We start from the raw sequence: 6837 nt of genomic DNA, 5'->3' as shown, positions 1-6837 counted from the left end.
TATCATCCAAGTGATCCTGTGATATTGTCTCAATGGCCTTTCTCCATCTTTCTCTACTACTCCTAAATTTCACCTCTTTGTGAACAGATCTTGAGACTTTCTTGGCAGTTACTCATATTCTAAAAGCTTCACCTCTAATTCCACCTCAACATGGTTGTTGGTTTGTTTAATGGACCAGTGTATGGTCTATATTTGTGAATGTTGCAAGTACACTTAAAAGGAAAATGTGTTCTGCTGTCATTGGCTTTAGCTTTCTGCAAATGTCATTGCATAAAATTGGTCAATAGCTTTCTGCAGAGTTTCTTTATCCTTACTGATCATCTGCCTAGTCATTCCATCAATTGCAGAGATATAAGTTGAAATCTTCAACTATAAGTTTGGGTTTATCTATATTGTGGCTTAATCATTTCTATTTTTGCTCCATTACTTTGAGGCTATTTTACTAAATGCATAAATATTAAGCTTTATTATGTGTTTTTGGTGAAACAATTGCTTTATTGTTGTGCATTGTTTCTTTTTTATTGACATATAGTTGACACACAATGTTACATTAATTTCAGGTGTACACCATATTGATTCAATAAGTCTATATACTATGCTCTGCTCACCCACTAGTGTAACTGTCAGTGACCATGCAAAGCTATTTCAATACCATTGACTATATTTCCTATGCCGTGACTTTTATCCCTATAATGTATTCATTCCATAATGTAATGACTCTTTTATCTCTGATAATAATTCCTTATATTGTCTGTTATTACTCATACTAATATAACTATTCATGTTTTTTTCTGAAATAGTTTTTGAAGTTTTTGAAAAATATACCTTTTTAATCTTCTTAAATTTTATGTATCAGTGTATTTAAGCTGTGTTTCTATTAGATCGCATTTAATTGAGTCTCTAATCATTTAATTGGCATGTTTAGATCATTTACATGACATGTAATTACTCATGATTATAGTAAATATAACATTTTCTTGGAAGTTAATATGCTGTTGGTCCTTTCTTCCCTTTCAGTTTTCCATCTATGTTTTGATTCATTGGCAATTTTTTATTCAATATATAATATTGGTTTATTTTTCAATTTATATTTTTAATTAATTATAGTCTGCTTTTAAGTAATATTATACCATGTAATGTGAAAGGTAAGAAACTGACAACAGTATAATCTCCTCCTCCCATGACTTGTGATACTACCCTCCCACATAACTGACAGGACAGATATGTATACCCTAAGAACAAAAACTGTCTAAATAACTTAAATTACTTTACAAACTAGTAAATTAAATATATAAAAATAATTGTTAAATTTATTCAATTCTGTTGTAATTTTTGCCTCAAATCAGAATTAATATCCTCTTTTTCTTAACATGAGAAATAATTTATATAAGAAATGTTCTCTGAAACCTATGTGAAACATCGTGATTAAGAATATTGGAGGATAATGCCATTTAAATAAAGGAGGAGTTGTGTGTTTCTAAGTGGTTTAAATGTATTGGAGATGAAAATTTAAGATTATAATATGGCTACCAATTGTCAGAAATTGGGGATTGGAGCGTAGGTCCTAAAGGGTCCATTCTTCCAGGAACGATTGCACTTGAGCGCCAGATGGACTTAACTTGATGCTTTCTACAGTTATAAAATTAGCTTCAAAATGTCAACATTTTTCTTTCTTTTCTCCAAATAACTACATTTGATTTTGCCTAAGAATGTTCTCGTTTTTTTTTTAATTGACAGTGCTTTTATTTTTAATTATTTGATAACATGTTAAAATTATATTTTATTTTTTGCCTGAAATATAGATTAAAACATTATTAAATATAATTTATTGTCAAATTGGCTAACACACAGTGTGTAAAATGTGCTCTTGGTTTTTAGGGTAGATTCCTGTGGTTCATCACTTATATACAACACCCAGTGCTCATGCCAACAAGTGCCCTCCTCAATGCCCATCACCCATTTTCCCCTCTTCCCCCACCCCCTATCCACCCTCAGTTTGTTCTCTTATGGTTTGCCTCCCTCCCTCTCTATTTGTACCTACTTTTTTCTCCTTCCCTTCCCCCCATGGTGTTCAGTTAAGTTACTCAAGATCCACATATGAGTGAAAACATATGATATCTGTCCTTCTCTGACTTATTTCACTCAGCATAATACCTTCCAGTTCCATCCACATTGCTGCAAATGGCATGATTTCATTCTTTCTCATTGCCAAGTAGCATTCCATTGTATATATAAACCACATCTTCTTTATCCATTCATCAGTGGATGGACATTTAGAATTTTTATTTCGTTTTTATAATTGTTTTTATTTAATCATCTGTAGATCTATAGTCAAAGTAATACCAAACCAGTAGAACCTTTGGCAAATTTTTCTGATTTTTTTTCTTCACAATAGTCTAATCGCTCTGAAGATACCCATTAATTAGTCTTAACTAGAGAAAGAATATTATGTTGTAGATAAAATAAAATATTCAAAACAAAATTAATGTAGAAATAACAGAGATATTTGCACTCATGACCACTGTTTTCACTCATGACCATTTATTGTTTACATGAGTTAACTCTAGAAATATTGCATTTATCTGGATAGATCATACAAGTGGGCTCAATATGGTTTTGGCATTGCCATTAATGCTCAGTTTATTAATCATGCTTACTTTCTAATTGATGTTTTTTTATTTGTAATCATAACTTACCTAATTATTTAACATGTGTCTTAAATATTTAGTAAATTTTTATTTTAAAATCGTGGATTATGATTCCTCTGTCCAAAAATCTTGTCAAAATATTTAATGTGCGGTCACATAATTAGAAATTTTGACATTATAAGTTTTAAAATGCAAAAGAGGGCTAAAATGTTTTTAAAATCTCTATAAATTATTTTAATCCAGTTGTGATATTATTTTCCATTGGTTGTAATCGGGAGCGTAGAAAAAAAAACTTGTAAAGATTTTATAAATTCTAACTCCATTGACTAGAAAGGAAAAGTAACACTGTGTGGTAAGGTGCTTTTTCAAGCATTTGCAAAATAAAATCAAGGAAAAATAAATCTTACATGCAGGCAATAGGCCTTCCATGAAGGCAATGGGAGTTGAATTGAAATGAACATTGAACCATTTGCAAATGCACAGATTAATGAGTTTAGAAAATTGTCCCTAACAAAGAAAGACTATCTTCGTCAAATAGTGTGAGGCAAGAGAATGGGACACATTATGTTAATATGAACATATTCTATTATGCAAGGGAAATTGGAATCATGTCAGTCAAAGCTGGAGCATTTCTTTTGGTCTTTAGAAAATTATAAATGTTCAGAGGTGCTCAGAGAATAGAGATATGAGAGTTGATATCAACATTCCATTTGTAATATTCTTCAACATATAAATTTTTGCATGTTTACACTAGCATGTGAAGGTCTATGTGTGCATGTATGTGTTTCCATGGTCCATAATGTATATTTGATAATTATCAATATGTTAGTTGACTGTCTAGTTTTGCTAAATACTACACAGACCTATAAATCTCTGTTAATTTAGGGGAAGGGAGGGAAGATGGCGGCGTAAGAGGACGCTGGGCTCACCGCGCGTCCTGCTGATCACTTAGATTCCGCCTACACCTGCCTAAAGAACCCAGAAAAACGCCAGAGAATTAGGAGAACAGAGTCTCCAGAGCCAAGTGCAGACCAGAGGCCCACGGAAGAGGGTAAGAAGGGCGGCAAGGCTGTGCGCACTCCATGGACTGGCGGGAGGGAGCTGGGGCGGAGGGGCGGCTCACCGGCCAAGCAGAGCCCCCGAGTCTGGCTGGCAAAAGCGGAGGGGCCGGACAGACTGTGTTCCGACAGCAAGCGCGACTTAGCCTCTGGGAGGTCAGAAGTTAAAAGCTCTGCTCAGAAAGCGGGAAGGCTGGAGGACAAAGGGAGGGAGAGCTGCTGAGCCCCCCGGATGGCAGAGCTCAGCTTGGTGGGGAACAAAGGCGCTCGCCAGCGCCATCTCCCCCGCCCATCCCCCAGCCAGAATCCCAAAGGGAACCAGTTCCTGCCAGGGAACTTGCTCGCTCCCCGCAAACACCCAACTCTGTGCTTCTGCGGAGCCAAACCTCCGGCAGCGGATCTGACTCCCTCCCGCTGCCACAGGGCCCCTCCTGAAGTGGATCACCTAAGGAGAAGCGAGCTAAGCCTGCCCCTCCTGCCCCCGTGCACCTTGCCTACCCACCCCAGCTAATACGCCAGATCCCCAGCACCACAACCCTGGCAGTGTGCAAGTAGCCCAGACGGGCCACGCCACCCCACAGTGAATCCCGCCCCTAGGAGAGGGGAAGACAAGGCACACACCAGTCTGACTGTGGCCCCAGCGGTGGGCTGGGGGCAGACATCAGGTCGGACTGCGGCCCCGCCCACCAACTCCAGTTATACACCACAGCACAGGGGAAGTGCCCTGCAGGTCCTCACCACTCCAGGGACTCTCCAAAATGACCAAACGGAAGAATTCCCCTCAGAAGAATCTCCAGGAAATAACAACAGCTAATGAACTGATCAAAAAGGATTTAAATAATATAACAGAAAGTGAATTTAGAATAATAGTCATAAAATTAATCACTGGGCTTGAAAACAGTATAGAGGACAGCAGAGAATCTCTTGCCACAGAGATCAAGGGACAAAGGAAGAGTCACGAGGAGCTGAAAAGCGCTTTAAACGAAATGCAAAACAAAATGGAAATGACGACGGCTCGGATTGAAGAGGCAGAGGAGAGAATAGGTGAACTAGAAGATAAAGTTATGGAAAAAGAGGAAGCTGAGAAAAAGAGAGATAAAAAAATCCAGGAGTATGAGGGAAAAATTAGAGAACTAAGTGATACACTAAAAAGAAATAATATACGCAAAATTGGTATCCCAGAGGAGGAAGAGAGAGGGAAAGGTGCTGAAGGGGTACTTGAAGAAATTATAGCTGAGAACTTCCCTGAACTGGGGAAGGAAAAAGGCATTGAAATCGAAGAGGCACACAGAACTCCCTTCAGACGTAACTTGAATCGATCTTCTGCATGACATATCATAGTGAAACTGGAAAAATACAAGGATAAAGAGAAAATTCTGAAAGCAGCAAGGGATAAACGTGCCCTCACATATAAAGGGAGACCTATAAGACTCGTGACTGATCTCTCCTTTGAAACTTGGCAGGCCAGAAAGGCTTGGCACGATATCTTCAGTGTGCTAAACAGAAAAAATATGCAGCCGAGAATCCTTTATCCAGCAAGTCTGTCATTTAGAATAGAAGGAGAGATAAAGGTCTTCCCAAACAAACAAAAACTGAAGGAATTTGTCACCACTAAACCAGCCCTACAAGAGATCCTAAGGGGGATCCTGTGAGACAAAGTACCAGAGACATCACTACAAGCATAAAACATACAGACATCACAATGACTCTAAACCCGTATCTTTCTATAATAACACTGAATATAAATGGATTAAATGTGCCAACCAAAAGACATAGGGTATCAGAATGGATAAAAAAACAAGACCCATCTATTTGCTGTCTACAAGAGACTCATTTTATCTGACGACACCTTTAGACTGAGAGTGAGGGGATGGAGAACTATTTATCATGCTCCTGGAAGCCAAAAGAAAGCTGGAGTAGCCATACTTCTATCAGACAAACTAGACTTTAAATTAAAGGCTGTACCAAGAGATGAAGAAGGGCATTATATAATAATTACAGGGTCTATCCATCAGGAAGAGCTAACAATTATAAATGTCTATGCGCTGAATACCGGAGCCCCCAGATATATAAAACAATTACTCATAAACATAAGCAACCTTATTGATAAGAATGTGGTCATTGCAGGGGACTTTAACACTCCACTTACAGAAATGGATAGATCATCTAGACACACAGTCAATAAAAAAACAAGGGCCCTGAATGATACATTGGATCAGATGGACTTGACAGATATATTTAGAACTCTGCATCCCAAAGCAACAGAATATACTTTCTTCTCGAGTGCACATGGAACATATACATGGAACATATACAGATCATATACTGGGTCACAAAACAGCCCTTCCTAAGTTTACAAGAATTGAAATTATACCATGCATACTTTCAGACCACAATGCTATGAAGAAACAAGGGCCCTGAATGATACATTGGATCAGATGGACTTGACAGATATATTTAGAACTCTGCATCCCAAAGCAACAGAATATACTTTCTTCTCGAGTGCACATGGAACATATACATGGAACATATACAGATCATATACTGGGTCACAAAACAGCCCTTCCTAAGTTTACAAGAATTGAAATTATACCATGCATACTTTCAGACCACAATGCTATGAAGCTTGAAATCAACCACAGGAAAAAGTCTGGAAAACCTCCAAAAGCATGGAGGTGAAAGAACACCCTACTAAAGAATGAGTGGGTCAACCAGGCAATTAGAGAAGAAATTAAAAAATATATGGAAACAAACAAAAATGAAAATACAACAATCCAAGCACTTTGGGATGCAGCAAAGGCAGTCCTGAGAGGAAAATACATTGCAATCCAAGCCTATCTCCAGAAACAAGAAAAATCCCAAACACAAAATCTAACAGCACACCTAAAAGAAATAGAAGCAGAACAGCAAAGGCAGCCTAAACCCAGCAGAAGAAGAGAAATAATAAAGATCAGAGCAGAAATAAACAATATAGAATCTAAAAAAACTGTAGAGCAGATCAACGAAACCAAGAGTTGGTTTTTTGAAAAAATAAACAAAATTGACAAACCTCTAGCCAGGCTTCTCAAAAAGAAAAGGGAGATGACCCAAATAGATAAAATCATGAATGAAAATGGAATGATTACAACCAA

Source organism: Panthera leo, chromosome B1 (genome assembly GCF_018350215.1).
Source record: "Panthera leo isolate Ple1 chromosome B1, P.leo_Ple1_pat1.1, whole genome shotgun sequence".
NCBI classification, from domain to species: domain Eukaryota; kingdom Metazoa; phylum Chordata; class Mammalia; order Carnivora; family Felidae; genus Panthera; species Panthera leo.
The sequence above is the reverse complement of the archived record's forward strand: the minus strand, read 5'-3'. Positions refer to the sequence as shown.